The 17,647-nt window shown below is 39.3% G+C and overlaps 1 protein-coding gene across 6 annotated transcripts in view; it reads left to right on the forward strand.

The window, feature by feature from the left end:
• LOC142158094 (uncharacterized) overlaps positions 1 to 17,647 on the forward strand; it is a 129,637-nt gene that overhangs the window by 11,472 nt on the left and 100,518 nt on the right. For 2 of the 6 annotated variants that reach the window (XM_075211723.1, XM_075211724.1), the window contains 3 exons: positions 2,770 to 2,877; positions 10,521 to 10,574; positions 14,799 to 14,866. The gene's annotated coding sequence lies outside the window, so the exon portion shown is untranslated. Of the gene's footprint in view, positions 1 to 2,769; positions 2,878 to 10,520; positions 10,575 to 14,795; positions 14,867 to 17,647 lie in introns of all 6 variants that reach the window. The other 4 variants (XM_075211726.1, XM_075211728.1, XM_075211727.1 and 1 more) reach the window with 4 other exon arrangements.

Here is a 17,647-nt window from a genome sequence, read left to right on the forward strand (position 1 = left end):
CAGCATTCAGTATGGATTGAAGGTCAGAAGTGTGAGAGCAAGGAAGGCCAGTGAGAAGGAGGTTCTAATAGTCGAGACCAGAAATGATGAGTGAATGGACCAGGATTTTGGTTGCTTCCTGAGAGAGGACGGGACGGATATTCGTAATGTTACGGAGGCAGAAGTGGCAGGATTTAGTGAGGTCTGACGAGAACAGATATCATTGTGGATAGAGTCAATTTTGTTTTTGAAGTAGGTGGCAAAGTCAAGAGCGGTGATGGGTGAGGGGGGAGGATGTGGAGGAGGACACAGTAGAGAATTAATGGTAGCAAAGAGGAGTCTGGGTTTATTGGACAGACAGGAGATGAGGGATGTGAAATAAGTTTGGCAAGATAGATGGCAGAATACTAGGAAGAAAGGATGAATTTAAAGTGGATGAAGTCAGCAACGGAGCAAGATTTTCTTCATTGGCATTCAGAGGAGCAGGAGCACTTTTGGAGGAGACGAGTAAGAGGGGAGTGCCAGGGTTGGGGTTTAGATTGGCAGGGACAAAGGGGGGTGGCTGGGGCTGCTGTATCAAGGGTAACAGAGGATGTGGTGTTGTAAAGAGAAACAGCAGCGTTGGGACAAGATAGGGAAGAAACAGAAGCAAGTAAGGGTTTGAGAGAGGACACAAAGATGATGGGGTCAATGCTGTTGATGGGACACAGTGTGTGAGTGAATTTGGGTGGGAGTGGTGGGGCAAGGGGTAAAGAAAGAGGAAAGGAAAGGAGATTGTGGTCAGAGAGGGAAGACAGTATTGTAGAATTTGGAGATGTCACAGAGATGGGAGAACACTAGGTCCAGAGAGTGATCATCACGGTGGGTGGCGGAAGTTGTCCATTGGTAGAGACCATGGGAGGAAGTGAGAGTGAGAAATTTAGAGGCAGCAGTAGTAACAGGAGAGTCGGTAGGGATGTTAAAATCTCCAATGATGATAGTGGGACGATCAGAAGAGAGGAAATGGGAAAGCCAGGCAGCAAAGTTATCAAGAAATTGAGAAGATGGGCCAGGGGGATGATAGATGACCCCAACACGAAGGTGGAGAGGGGAGAAAATGTGGTTGGAGTGAACTTCAAAGGAGGAGACCGTGAGGGAGAGTTCAGGGGGAATGATGCTGTAGCCAGGAGACAGTAGGACACCTATACCACCTCCATAGCAGTCCCCAGGACGGGAAGTGTGGGAGAAGGAGAGACCCCTGTGGGAGAGTGCAGCAGGGGAAGCAGTATCAGAGGGAGAGCCACGTTTCTGTAAGGGCTAGGAGACCAAAGAAATAGGAGAGGAAGTGGTCATGAATGGAAGTGTTTGTTGCAGACAGATCTTACATTCCAGAGTGTGTAGGACAGGGGGAAGTGAGTAAGAAGAAGATGGGAATAAGGTTGGCGGGATTGGATGATTGGGGGGGGGCAGGGTGATATGTGGTGGAAGGGGGGAGCGATAGAGGAGATAGGCTTGGGTCTGTAGTATGGAGTAATGATGTGGGCAGACATGAGGGGAAGTGGGTGGAAGTGTTGAATGGAGAGTAATAAAGTATAAGAGATGTAGTAAGTAAGACCTTGCAGAGTCATGAAATAGGAGAGAAAAAATTGCATGGAAAAGACAAATGAGACTATGGCAGAAGAAAAGGACTCTGAGAGGTTAGAAGTGAGGTGAGGATAAGGTGAGAACATGACAGTTGAATAAAGTGAGAGACTGTAGAGATAGGAGAGTGCAGAGGAAGAAAAGATGTAAAATGATAAGCAATGGAATGGTAAGTAGTTAGAACAGTAGAGATAAGAGATGGGTGAGTAAAAAAAACAATTAGATAAGACAATGACATAGGGCAGGAGTGGAGAGAGATTATATAACATTAGCCACAGTGGAAGGTTCTCTGTGAAACCAACAAGTCATAATAAAACAGCAGCTGCAAAAATTAAGGTTGAGAATCAGATCAGCAGAGTGTGTGCACAATTCAGGTGGTGGAGGATATCAGAGCTCACAGATGATTGTTGAATGTTGTCCTCATATAGCAGTGTTTCTAGATAGAATATTCTCCTTCTGTTCAACTCTTGTGTAATTCTTACTATGCTATCTAAATTATCAATACACTTGTAACAAATCCACACTTAGAAGAAATCCACTCTGGCTAGGAGGCCTTGAATTGATGTATTACATCAGGGACTTAGCAGCTAATGTTGGCCACAGCTAAGAACGTCAGTGAGTTGGCAGCTAAAATGTATAAATCTATAAAGCTCCTCATTAGGGACATGAGGAAAATGGTGTAATAGAAACTACTATCCCTGTCCGTCATAATGGCCCCCAAGGACAGCCAGGAAACTCTGAGAATGTAATCGCTGGTGTTTCCTGTGAAAGAGAAGTGATCTAAGTCTAATAGCATCCTCATAAACTCTCCTACAGTATCCCATGTTAGAGCATGTGTTTTCATTCTCTCACATAGGCTTGGATATGACATCCACATGTATAGAATTGCATATTAAAACATGCTATACCAAGAAGAGGAAAAACAAAGTGTTAAAAAATGTTGTTTTAAAAGATTAAAAGGTGAAGTAAAAACAACACACAAAATAGATATGTAAGTTTATTATGGCCCAAAACATAGACCAAACCTTCAAGAAAGGACTTGTGTTTTGTATACATGTAACTGTTCAAAGTCATAGAATAAAAAATGAGTTGAATTCATTTTGACAATGTACAAGAGAACTTAACTTTTTTTAGCTATTTTTCCACATATTATGCCAATAAACTAAACAGAAGTGCTATCAACTAGGATCCCAGAATAAATCTCTCCCTTTCCTGAAATAAAGTTTTAAGTGTGGGAAAGGCCCTGATGTAGAATTTATGTTGAAGGCTGTGAAGGAGGTAAATATTTCACCTTGAAAAATGTTTCTGTTTTGTAACGTAGATAGACTGAACAGTATAACTTATTTCATGTTGTTTTTTGGAAGCAAATCCCTGTATGTATGTATGTATGTATTCAGAATGCAAGCAAAAGATTATGTATGCTGTATTTATGTAGGGACATCAGTTTTTGTTCTGCATATAATTATCAGTATCTATTCTTATTTCATATGTACGAAGAGCTGCACAGTACCACTTCTCTTGTTTTACATGGATGCTCCATAACTTGAGTTGCATTGAAGGACAGTAAATGAAATAGGGCAGCATTATCATGGGATGGAGGTGTTGTTCACTATATGTCAATCTTCAAACAGTTGCGATTTGTTATGGCCAAAAGGACTGTGGTGCTGTCCAAATTGGCTATTGCTTGTTCCGAATAGGGCACAGATTGGGTGGGGCCGGGCTTGATTTAAGGCATGGCCTAATTGTCCTTATTTTCCCATTAGAATCTTGATAGATTTGAGTCTACACTCAGTGCACTCAAATTACATAATATAAAATAATGATACAGCATGGCATTGACAGACCAATATATAATTGAACAGTATTTGAAAAAAATGAGGGTTTGTAATGGCTCATCTTCCTTCTTTTATAATTAATTTCCATGGGAGACCATTTGAACTACAAGGAGCTACACAACTGTGTACAGTGTTGGCCAAAAGTTTTAAGAATGACACAAATATTGTTTTTCACAAAGTTTGCGGCTTCAGTGCTTTTAGACCTTTTTGTCAGATGTTGCTATGGTATACTGAAGTAAAATTACAAGCATTTCATACGTGTCAAAGGCTTTTATTGACAATTATATTAAGTTTATGCAAAGAGTCAATATTTGCAGTGTTGACCCTTATTTTTAAAGACCTCTGCAATTCGCCCTGACATGCTGTCAATCAACTTCTGGGCCACATACTAACTGATGGTCACCCATTCTTGCCTAATCAATGCTTGGAGTTTGTCAGAATTTGTGGGTTTTTGTTTGTCCATCCGCCTCTTGAGGATTGACCAATAATTCTTATTGGGATTAAGGTCTGGGGACTTTCCTGGCCATGGACACAAAATGTCAATGTTTTGATTCCCGAGTCACTTAGTTATCACTTTTGCCTTATAGCACGGTGCTCCATCATGCTGGAAAAGGCATTGTTCATTACCAAACTGTTCTTGGATGGTTGGGAGAAGTTGCTCTTGTAGGATGTTTTGATACCATTCTTAATTCATGGCTGTGTTCTGAGGCAAAATTGTGAATAAGCCCACTCCAGGCAATGATATCATAACTCATCTTAGATATCTATCTCTGGAACTGCATTGCAACACTGTACTTGTTAAGGATTTAATTGTGCTAGATTTAAGATAACCTAGAACCCTTAAGATCCAAAATCTGTCCTGCTGTGGAGCTTGAAATTTGTCTCATGCTTTTAAGTGTGGTACTTGTACATCCAAGACCCTACCAAGGTCTCCATCTATTTTATATGGAGAGATCTTTAGGGTGAGGGGCACAAGGCTTGCACACGAGTAACCATTATATATAACTAAAGACACAGAGGGGAATAGTGGGATATGCCAGTTCCTCAACATAGCAGTGACTCCTCCTCTTACGTCAACCAGAGGCGCTCTGCCGGGTTAGTCTAAGTTTCCCTAACTGGGTGATCCAAAGAGCTTTTTTGCCTATTGAGAATCTTTTTTCACACTATGAGCCCACTTCTAACAGTGAGTCTCATGGATGGCAAAGTACTTCTCCAAGGTGTCATGATTATGGCATAAGTTAGGAAAATATTATGTAAGTGTGGTTATAATTACTCCCAAAGAAATGAGTACCTATGATGTCACTGGTTGTAAGTAAACCAGGGGTAAATGGATGTCTGTGTCCTGCCACAAGATAAGATCAACCTGTCGCCTATAGTTTATGGCACAGCCCAATTGTTGTGACTACAAACAACAATCGTTGTGGTCTTCCCAGTGGATTATATAATTGTATAGGGAACATCATACAAGCATTATCTTTTATAATCCATATTTGAGAAGATCTCTGTACATATTTGTAACGAGTGGATCCAGTTCCTTGATGTGTCAAGTCTAGATACCAGCCACTGATGAGATATCCCAGTTATAGAATTCACTACTAAAGATGTGTGTGAACACAGGGCCATAAAACAGAGTAACATATCAGCATACCTCCTGTCTAATATCAGTAAAGGGGGGTTTGGGCAAGTAAATGTTTAAAAATGCTGTCAGTTCTTGGTGCTTAATCTTCTACTGATGAATTATCCAAACCTTCTAGTCTTCCCCAAGCAGCAGAATTAGGCAAAGAGTATGTGAGTGCGATATGACCATTTCTGGCTTTATTTCTGTTTTATGTTAAGAAAACTGTCTTGCAATTATATATCTGTATGTTATTTTGTTAGCCTTTTTACACCCCAAACTTTGCGACTTTCGTTGACATGTTAAACTCAATTTAATTAAGTTCAATATTTGTTTTCTTAAATAATTACTGCGTCCAATTTTTTTTTTGCTACATAAAATATAATTGTAGGTACAGTAATTCTAAATTTGGTTGTGAGTACAGTCTGGGGATAATGAGGTACCTGTGTGGACAAGCTCCTTTCCTAACAGCCAAAATGCTCTCTGCACTGTTCCAACATCACTGATTCAATAATCATTACAGTGCAGTCTCCGATCTTTCTGAGCAGTAGCTCACAGCAGGCACATAAGCTTCATAGCTTGCATGACCAACTCCCAGATCAGTACATCTTACCATAGAATGCCAACTATTACTAAAGATGTTCTTGCAATCAACAAACCATCCCTGTCTATCTTGGTATATTAAATAGAGATCTTTGAACGTCTCTAAAATTATTTACATTTTGCACTATATTATTTATGATTTTTTTTTAAACTCCTGTCTGCTGAATGCTTATTGTTACATAATGTTTCCTTGTTAAAATCTAAATTAAGATGGCCTGGAGTAAACATTGATGGGAGGTGTTACAATACAGAAGCGCTCTCTTGTCATGGGTTGTGTCAGTATGGTGATATTTTCACACTGCTGAGAGTAATTTTATTACGTGTAAGTATAGGATTGTAGTACAAGGCGTTCTTGTTAATGAGACCAAACAGCATTAATGATAGCTGACAAACTAGAGGAATGTAATAGAGATTAACTTAATTGTAGCAACATTTTTCTTTAAAAGCAAGAAGCACATCTTTCAAACCCTACCTTTCATCTCTTTCAAATGATTATTGTAACTAGAGATGTTCACTGACCTCCATATTCTGGTTTTGGATCTTGATTAACTTCGTTTTTTTACTTTTGACAAAACCACCCTTGCGTGTTTTGGTTTTGGATCCCGATTTTTTCTAAAATCATGTTGTTGTTTTTTAAAAATCACATATTTTTGCTCCCTCCCCCACCCCCCTACATTATTATTAACTTCAATAACACTAATTTTAAGAAATTTGCAGTCAGTTTTGACCACCTCACAGGTCACAATATTATTCATGCACTTTCAAACAAAGACTGCAGATTTAGAAGACCAAGCCTGCCAGACTTAATATTTGTATTTCAGCAATGACAATTAGCAATAGAGCAATGGAGCTCTCCTCTTTGTGTGTAAGCTATATAACACCATACAATTTGACTGCAAATTCAGAAGACCAAGCCTGCCAGCCCTAGTATTTGTATTTCAGCAATGACAATTAGCAATGGAGCAATGGAGCTCTCCTCTTTCTGTGTTACCTATATAACACAGTACATTATGGGACTGCAGATTTAGAAGACCAAGCCTGCCAGACCTATTAATTCTTTCTATTTCAGCAATGGCAATTAGCAATGGAGCTCTCCTGAATGTCACTGTAGACTTTGAAGAACACTGCTACCCCCTCCTCTTTCTATTCTACCTATGATGCTGCCCAACTGCTCTACAGACTGCCAAGAACTGTGCTACCCCTTTTGTGTCCCTCTGTGAAATGGCGCTGGATCGCCGTGGAGGGCGGTACTTATAGAATCCAAAGCTCTTGAGATTCGACGACATAGCGATGAGGTTTTGCCTCAATTTCAATTCCGAGTACGCGCAAAAGTACCGAGCCGGCTCAGTACTCACATCTGCTAAGTTGGTGTGTCCGGTTCTCGGGGAACCGAGTCTGAGCATCTCTAATTGTAACCAAGAAAATAAAGTCATGAAAATGTCCATCAAGGAATATATCACTTATATCTGACTTGTCTTTCTTTTAAATTTTCTATACAAACAATGCAATAGGTTTTGTTATGCTGTGAAAAGGTTGTTATTCCAATTTACCTATTTCAAAGTGTATGTCTCCATCTAGTGTCTGATAATGATAATTACAATTACAATAAAACACTGCTGCTCGTTCAGCACTCCATTATAACTCTTAGGTCTGTCCTGGCCTGCTACCTAAGGCAACCTTACAGGTGGCCTGAGGGATCTATAAATGTTATTTGGCACAAATTTGGCAAGAAAAAATATTTTTGTCAACTGTCTTTGGTAGAGACCCAATAGATTATTACTTAATGACAAACAAAGAAATGTATCTTATTAACTGTTTCCAACATTAAGCTGTTCCGCGTAATGTTTGCCTCATTCCATATTTGGGTGCAACGTTTTGCACATTTCTACGGCGAAATTCAAGACCAAGTATTCTAGTAACACCACATGGCAGAATGAATTTACCACTGTCATCCTAGCTCTGTAAATTCTGCAAAATGGTTATTCTGAAGCAGAACATGAAGATTGTGCTGCTGGACTTTGTAGCTCTGATATTTCCACTTACACAGCAAAATGTTGCTGCAGCTTCGCTTCATTACCCTTCACGCAGTATTCAGCAAGAGAGAGAAAATACTGGAATAGTGAGAAATGAGATATACGTTGCTCTCTGATTCCACTTAGGGTCTCTTGTAGAATTGGACTCATTTTACGTAATACGAGGCGTAAAATGTGTCAATTCCACATATACACTGGGGTGGCTCAGATAAGTGCAGCTACGCATACTATGTTAAATATGTTTGCTGCCTGTGATATGCTGTAAGTGTATTATGATGCGGTAGAGACACCAGTAATTATCATCAAGTTGATGCTGATGATTGGCATTTAATGTAGAATAAAAAACAAAAAGTCTTGGGCTGCATTACAGTATAACAGGAGGACCCCACCCTGCGGGTTTCCAAATTATATTTCGCCCAGTCCAGCCTGTCGTTGCCTAGTGCTGGCTGCGGCTTTTCCGGGATAACCAACATTTTTCTCCCCCCACCCCCACCCAAAGCTTGTAGTACCAGCCCAGTCTATGAGAGCTGGTGCTTGCATCAGATTTATTTATTCCCATTTTTATCCTAAAAAAAACCGCCAGTCAGTACTAACTTTATTTTTTCTTCTTTTACATACTGCAAAATATCCTGCTAATAATCATCATTAGCAGCACAGATCAGGGATCGAGCTCCCACAACATTAATGCTGCCCCAAATACATGAAAACACCCTTATTGTACTTGTTCGACGCTTTCCCTCCCCTTCCCTCCCCCGTTCCTCCTACTTTTAGAAGTAGTAAGTGTAAGATGCGGCTGATCTGCATATGGGAGCAAGACTACGCATGTTTCTGTGCATGCCCAGTACAGAAACATGGAGTTTACACAAAGAAATTAATGTAAACTTTACATGAGCCTGTTAGTGTTTCTAGAGATCCAGGACACATGCTTTGTGGTGGCACTGAAAGTGTGCTTTGTTAATTTTGGCTACCACAAACTGAAAAGAGAGTCCTGGGGCGAGTGAAAGTTTTTTTTGGGTGGGGTAGTCACTCAATAGGCTATTCAAGCCTATCATTGCTGTCAGCCTCAATCACCTGTTGGCAGAAATAAGTAAACGAGCATCATTAGTCAAATAGATGTTATAGAAACAGATGAAGACATCGGCAGAAACACCAAAATCTGTCACAAGGAGCCTGCTGCCTTAATCGGGAGGGTTCAATCTTCCCTGAGGATGCCATGGGGGCCTTTCTTACTATCTCTGGCAGAGTTACCGAATGCAGAAAGCTAACAGCAGACCAGTAGGCCGTTGTTGTTGCTCAATTCCTGACTGGTGAGCCACAGAACGCTTACTCTGGGCTTACTCAGATGCCCAACAATATCATATGCTGAAAGAGGAGATCACGGTACCACTGGGTGTAACCGTGGCAGATATATAGACAAGATGTTTGACTTGATCCACTACGCTCAGAAATGGCTTCCCCCAGAGGTCTTCATGTTTACCCAGGCTATGGTAAAGGTGGTCCTTGAACAGATCTATGAGAGCCCTACCAACCCAGACACAGTGACCTGTCTGCCAAACTGATCTAAAGGATCTCTGATACAGCGATACTTCTCTGATGATGATGATGACTTCTCATTGGAAATATCTCTTCAGGGGCCAACCATTCTTTTGAAGGAGTTAAGGTTGCCCATAGGGCAGCTTTGAACTGTACTTCATACCTGAAAACCAATTTTGCTGCCTGAATTCTACACTTTAGTGTAGAATATTCTCATAAGGCACAGATATCCCCCGGCTGCACATCCCCTGTGGGGTAGGGGCTCCATCGTAGCGCAAACGTTGGGAACCACTCGTGTCATGTAAAATGTTAAATATTGGAAAGGAAATCAGTTTTGAGGAAGTCCATCTGTTATCAATAAAATTGGAGAGCAAAGGTGAATAGGGTAATGAGCAGAACTCATTTATTGTAAGTTTAATACTCAAAAAGAATTAAATGGTTATAATCAAGTGTTCCAATTAGTAATCACACGTGTATAGTTATATTTCATGGGTATATCTAAATATTACTGGTAGTATAATCTATATCAAAGATTTAAAAATATAGCATTAAATACATGAGTACATCTTGTGTCCTGTGTGAAAATGGAATGCCGGCACAAACTAGGAATACAGTATCTTTACGGGCGTTCCCAAAATGATTACCTACTTCAGAAAAGTTCTTAACACCTATTCTAATGTCTTAATTGTTGCTGGCAAAGAACTAGCAAAGCCTCTAGGCAGAGGTGCTAATAGACACAAATCCCTGTTATGCTTTGAAGGTGTTGAAAGTAGATCTTGAAATAATGTGCCACTTACATTTTTAGATTTCAATGGCAAAAAAATAATATTTCAGCACTGATATGTAAAATGGCCATCAGTGTGGATTATTTCAATTCTGCATAAAGTTTACATTCCACTGATTTGTTACAATAGATGAACTGTACAATTGTAAGCACTTGAAGTCGTGAGTGCTGTGAATGTCATTTCCTCTACTCTGTTACTGAACAATTGAACTAGTCTAATAGTCAGCCATATTCATAGGAGACCCTTAGTCCCCCGAATTTTGTACAAGTAGATATACCAAGGTTTGTCAATACCATATCTAACAGAAATATGATGTAATACCCTGGAGCCCTATAGCTGAGATTCTCAGCTGCAGCCCAAAAATGACAAACAGACTGATTTACGAGGGAATGCTAAGTTAAAGGGGATCATCACAAAATGGAATAACTAATGTTAGATATATTAAAGCAAATGAATACATTTAGTAATTTAACTATTTAATATCTGACTTTGCTATGAATTCCTTCACTGGTTTCAGAATTCTGACTAAGCAGCTGCTGGTGTCTGTTACAGCAACTACCTGCTCAGAATGGTAAGTTCTAAGTATAAGACTTTAGATCAAAATCTGGTTTATATCATTTTGTATGTGATAATTAATAATGACATTAAAACAGTTATTATTGTAAAAAATCTATTTGAGGTTTTTCAGCTCTGTGATATTTTCATTTTTAACAATCCTTCCATTAAACATGCCAATTTACTCTCTTCTTGTGATACAAACAAACATAAATACCAGTAAAACAGATAGTGGGTTTACAGTCTATATGAGTCTTTCTATAAAGTAGTTTACAGTTCACTACAAGTGTCTGCTGGGGTCTAATTACATAGATGTCAGCATGACTCTTTATAAATACAAACAATCTTATTCATGCACTCAGCATACTCTCCATTCATCTCATTCCATCCCCAGCTACATGTCAACGGACTCTTTCTAGCTGTCAGCTCCTTGACCACAGGTGACAATATTCCAAAGTTGCCAGGACAACTCAGACCATGTTACATAAACTAATGTCTGTCTATCTATCTATATAGAATCTATCTATCTATCTATCTATCTATCTATCTATCTATCTATCTATCTCATATCTATCTATCTATCTATCTACTTCATATCTATCTATCTATCTATCTATCTATCTATCTCATATCTATCTATCTATCTATCTATCTATCTATCTATCTATCTATCTATCTATATAGAATCTATCTATCTATCTATCTCATATCTATCTATCTATCTATCTATCTATCTACTTCATATCTATCTATCTATCTATCTACTTCATATCTATCTATCTATCTATCTATCTACTTCATATCTATCTATCTATCTACTTCATATCTATCTATCTATCTATCTATCTATCTATCTATCTATCTATCTATCTATTTCATATCTATCTATCTGTCTCATATCTATCTATTTCATATCTATCTGTCTCATATCTATCTATCTATCTATCTATCTATCTATCTATCTATCTATCTATCTATCTATCTATCTCATATCTATCTATCTATCTATATCATATTTATCCATTTCCTATCTATCTATCTATCTATCTATCTATCTATCTATCTCATATTTATCTATTATCTATATCTATCTATCTATCTATCTTATATCTCTATCTATCTCCTCATATCTATCTATCTATCTATCTATCTATCTATATATCTGTCTCATATCTATCTATCTATCTATCTATGTATCTACCTCATATCTATCTATCTATCTATCTATCTATCTATCTATCTATCTATCTATCTATCTATCTCACATCTATCTATCTATCTATCTATTGAGCTATCTATTGAGCTATCTATCATCTATTGTGTGTGTGTATATATATATATATATATATATATATATATATATATATATACACACCAATGTAAATAATATACAAAGAAAAATCTATGAATCTATAATATACCTCACAGTGCTCGGTTCCCCCAATTCATTTAGAGTTAGTGTTTTTAATAATTTTTTTCATGGGTTTATTAGTTAGCTATAGGTATAAGTTATAGTTCTAATCTATAGTTATAAGTTTCAGGTAGTTTCATATGTTTGCCTAGGTTTCCCCTTTTTACGTTTTTCTCCTACAGGCCAAAAACATGTTTATAGGTGTGTTTTGGTGTTAGGGAATTTATATTGTAAGCTCCAATGGGGCAGGGACTAATTTGAATGATTCTCTGTACTTTATACAATGGTGCTATATACATACATAATAAATACATATATATGTAGCATTTTTCACAAACTCTTCTGTTGTATGTTCAATCAGTAGTTATTTAGTGGTAAGAATGTTGTTTTAGCTATTGTTTAGTAGTTTTTATTATAGTTGTTTAGCTTCAGTTATTATGTTTCAGGGAATTACTTGGTTACTAGACATTAGTACTTGGTGTTATATAACTGTACAGTGTGGCACAGAGAGGGTATAATGCTTTGTCTGATGACGAGAGCAGTGGAGACTGCTCAGGGTCACAGTTTTACCCCATAGAGAATAGTGACACGTGAACAGCCACCTCTGAGTATAAGCGACCCCCAGAAAAGAGGACCAGCACTAGCAGTGGGGCACACAGGATTGTGGAACAGAGTGCAGATTATTGAGGTGCATGGAGTGCAGCGGTGTGTCACAACACATACCCCCAGATGCCCTGGAGTAATGTGTCAATGGAAATTCTCCCCACATTCCTCCAAACAAACTCCAGCCAGGTGTTATGTGCAGACAATTTCATGCCCTTTCTGCAGCTGTTTATCCCAGACAAGCTTTTAGGTTTAATTTTAGAGCACACAAATGTTTATGTTCAGTAGTTCATAGCTGAGAATCCCACATCAAGCTATGGAAATCCCCTATTCTGGAAATATTACCGAGCTCAAAATCTTTTGGGGGCTTTCTTATAACAGAACAAAACATATGGGGTGTAGACTTAAACAATCCCAGATTGTTAAAATTTGCCTTTTATAATTCATGTAATTTATACATTTTCAGGAAGAAAGGGCACCTTCCCGTAATATCAGGAACAGATAATTACATCCCTCATTTACCATACAATGTACCAGTGAGCTCTGGGTCAGACACGGTTATCAGACTGTTTGAGAGACATTATCTATACCTCATCACCGCTACAGAAACCCAAATAGCACCCCAAAATGAGATTCAAGATACTACTGTTCAGGAAGGTGGGGCGCAGTTCCTGCCCCATTACTGCTCACACAGAGGTGGCCGGGGCATGAATTTGTTTCATCAGTGCATGCCCCCGTCCATCTGGTAGGCAGATTAGCGCTCCTCTGGCAGAATACAGAGGGAGTTTCAGAGTTCTCACTCCTGGGAGTCTTCCCGACATTCCGGGAGAGTCTGCAAAAGTAGTTGAATGTGTGTTGGGGAGTGTATATCCTATTGCGGATGTTATGTATGTAAAAAGCTTCACTGAAGTAGTGCATTTATGGACAATTACATTTTTTAGGAGCCTAATACCAATGAATACCTACAGGTTTAAATATTCTCCGTGTACCTCTAAATGAATACCTTGGCTTTGCGGTGAAAGTGAATCCAATGATTTTGGGCCCTGCCATGTGTCCAAGTAGAGAATAAAACACACACATGGGTGGAACACATAGTGTCACCAGTGTACGGTATAAATGGCGACCCCATCATGAAATAAGTGTTGCCCTCATCAGAAATAATTATTGCCCCTGTGAGCAGTCAAATAATATTGCCCCCTTTCATTATAAAATAATATTGACACCTTAATATAATTATCAATGAATTTTGACATGCAACCCCAGTTGCGTCCCACTCGTAACACCCTAGCGAGCTGCGACCAGTTCGTGCAGCTAGCTAACTACTTGCGCCACCTAATTCCTGACGTACATTTTTAGCCCTTTTTTGACGTGTGTTGTGTCTGCCCCTTACTGCGTCTAGGATTTAATTACAGGGTCATACCCCGTGTCTATATTATACAAGTTTTACGCCTTCACAATTCCGCGTTCCGCCATTTCCCTCGTACTAAGCCGCAAGCTGTCGCAAGTGTAAATTGCGTCCAAGATGCAGGCGTATATGGTGCTTGCTGCACATGCGTGATAGTGGTTTTGTGGTCGATGCGCCTAAAACGGACTTTGTGTCCGACTCTAAATGAGGCCCTATGTGAGTGTTCTGATCAGATAGTTACAATTAGATCTATCTCCGCCCATTTCAAAACTGGGGAAACCCTAGCAGGAGATAAAGGTGATTGATAAAAAGATTCTCTAGTTAAACTCACCTTAAAAATCACTTTTGAGCTAAGCTATATTCTTTTTTTTTTAATTACCTCTACTATTAATTAATTACCTGTCAGAATCCTCCGTCCAAGGATTAGTAGAGACGACTTGTATGTCTACATGCCAGGAACCCAGATTAATATACCTTTCAACTGTAAAAACAGACTCCATTCCTTTACAATGAAAAGCAAATAACAAAGCTTTGTATGATATAATCGCTTAAACCACAAGTAAACAAGAAATGAATGTTGTTTCTGTTTAACCAGCTCTGAGGAAGGTGAACAATGAGCTTTGACTTGGGGTTCCTCTTCTTTACGAATACGTTTTTCTTCCAGTATTTGATGCGTGCAACTAAAACTCTACTCTATAATTAAGACTCTGTCAACAGAAGAAAAAGAAATTACAGTATCCATGGATGCAAATGCCTTGGGAGAGAGTCTGTAAACCTGTGCAACTGTGTCACACACACTAATGTATTTTCTTTACCAGCAGCTAAAGAGGATTTATCACAAGCCTTACAGTCGGGACGGAATAAAACCCATTGGGCCGAACACGCAAGGGTGAGTGACTTGACATGTGTTTAGTATCTAATTCTAGCCTTGTAGTAAGTCATGCGTCTCTCTATTATCGTGCATGCTGTAACCTGCACACTGCCTTGCAATAAAGTCATGTATTATATTGTATTAAAGCTCAGCATGTTTCGGCTTTAAATCGCTCATTAAACTTTATAGAGAATTGTATGCCCAGATTATAGAGCGTAATATCAGGAGGCTTTTAGTGATGATATCAAAATATACTTATAGTTCAAGCACTGTGTAAATAACGCTCTTGAAATAAAATAAACCGTTCCAGAGATAGCATCATTTAGCACTAATAATGTATCCGCAACATCGCCATGCTTTCATTAAATCTCCCGCAATAAACAAGGTTTGTAGTAGAGGTGGGAGCAACTTTCAAAACTGATTTGCGGAACATGCGCCTCATACCTGCGGAATTTCTCAGGTTTCACCAACAAAACGGAATTTGGCCTCAATGTTCCGCATGGATTTTCCCCTAGTATTTCTTTCCCACCCAGACTAGTTACTTACCTCCCAACTGTCCTGATTCAAAAGGACTGTCCTGCCAGACTAGGATCTTTGTCTAGATTTCAAGACATTTTTGGAAAGTGTGCCCCTTCAATACCGTATGAGCCAGTGACAGGTCCGTGCATCATTGAAGGGGTGTTTTTAGGGCAGGAGTAGTGGGCTGGGAACATGGCCACACCCCAGTGCCGCATGACCGCACCCATATCTTGGCGAGCACCCACTTTCCCAGTCAAGGACTTCTACAACTTCGGAGGAATGATTATTGTGGCTAAGTGGTTAGCACTTCTGCTCCATGAGTTCAATACCCGACCATGGCCTTATCTGTGTGGAGTTTGTATGTTCTCCCCGTGTTTGCGTGGGTTTCCTCCGGGTGCTCCGGTTTCCTCCCACACTCCAAAAACATACTGGTAGGTTAATTGGCTACTATCAAAATTGACCCTAGTCTCTCTCTCTCTTTCTCTGTCTGTGTGTGTGAGTTAGGGAGTTTAGACTGTAAGCTCCAATGGGGCAGGGACTGATGCGAATGAGTTCTCTGTACAGCGCTGCGGAATCAGTGGCGCTATATAAATAAATGGTGATGATGATGATACCCCAACCACACCTCACAATGCTCCATTTATTGTGTAAACATTCGGAATGCTAAATTTACAAATGCGAGGCCTGATTCATTAAGGATTGCAAAGTGAACAAACACACGCAATTTGACTGCCCATACTCCGTATTCAACTACAAGCAGATGTGAAGAAACGTCTCCTGTTGTATACGTGTCTAGGTGCACCCTATACGTCACTTGCTGTATGCAGACAGACACAACACACTGGAGAATACGAACAATATATATGTGGAATATAAAGTCCCACCAGAATGCACAGAAAAAAAGTATTCACTTATTGTCACCTGATTATATTGTTATGTAATAATACAATCATTAAGAAAAAGACAGTAAAAAAATAATATATATATTTTTTTTTTACATGAAATATATTTATTGGGATGTTCTCAATGCATACTGTACATACAATTAATATTTACAGTTACTCCTAATTGCAAGCATATGCTACTGTCATCACTAGTAACCGGCACCCGGCCCTGTAACTCGTGCAAGCGATACGGCATCCTAAGAGATGCCCAGAGCTTGAATCAGCCGCATGTGCGTGTGTTCGACCTCGGCACGCCCGTCCTGTACACGGCCTATGTTAATCCTCCCCTCCACTACGCGTTCCGCCCTTCAAATTGTAGTTGCGTTGTTTGGTGTAAATCTTGTTTACACGCGTGCCCACAGTGCGGAATGTTAACGCGGAACTCAAAGGTTGTGTCATCACAACGTCACACCTCTGCAGAACGGCCCGTTGAACTGCTCGAATTTTGTTTTGGTTCTTGGCACTTCTGTAAAAAAAAAATAAAGTTCGTTGTTCATTGACATTATACTGAAACACTGGTTATTCTAAGCACACTGTTAGAATGCAGTTCTTGACTGTTTTCTTGCACACAGTAGGGTCCTTAATACCAATTGAGCATCGTTGAAATGCTACAGCCTATCTGAGTATTGTTGTGGACTATGTGCATTGTGAGTACTATGTGAGTATTGTTGTGCACTATGTGTATTTTTGTGGACTATCCAGCAGGGTATTGCACCATGTCACAAAGCACATGTCATCTCAAGCTGCTTCCACGAACATGACAATGAGTTCAGTGTACTTAAAAGGCCTCCACAGTAACCAGATCCAATAGAGCACCTTTGGGATGTGGTGGAACAGAAAATGCACAGCATGAATGTACAGCCGACAAATCTGCAGCAACTGTGTGACTATATCATGTCAATATGGACCAGAATCTCTAAGTAATGTTTCCAGCACCTTGTTGAATCCATGCCACAAAGAACTCAGGCTGTTCTGGGAGCAGTGGTGGGGGGGGGTGGCAGGGGGGTACTACAAAGGTGTATCTAATAAATTGGCCGCTGAGTGCCTTTGTCTATCTTTTTTGTCCTGAAACTACGTCACTGTACTGAATTGGATTCTCACTGTTGGCAATATATATGTATATATATATATATATATATATATATATATATATATATATCTATATATATATATATATATATATAATATTTTATTTTTTAAATCATATGCCTTGGGGAGATCACAATAATTTCTGCAACCGTAAGACGATATATGTTAGTGGACATTCAGAGTTATGCTGGATAACTGGCGAGCTATATTATATTCTGGACAGTTGGGGAGCTTTGTTATGCATGGG

The sequence above is a fragment of the Mixophyes fleayi genome, chromosome 5 (assembly GCF_038048845.1).
Source record: "Mixophyes fleayi isolate aMixFle1 chromosome 5, aMixFle1.hap1, whole genome shotgun sequence".
Classification (NCBI taxonomy): Eukaryota; Metazoa; Chordata; class Amphibia; order Anura; family Limnodynastidae; genus Mixophyes; species Mixophyes fleayi.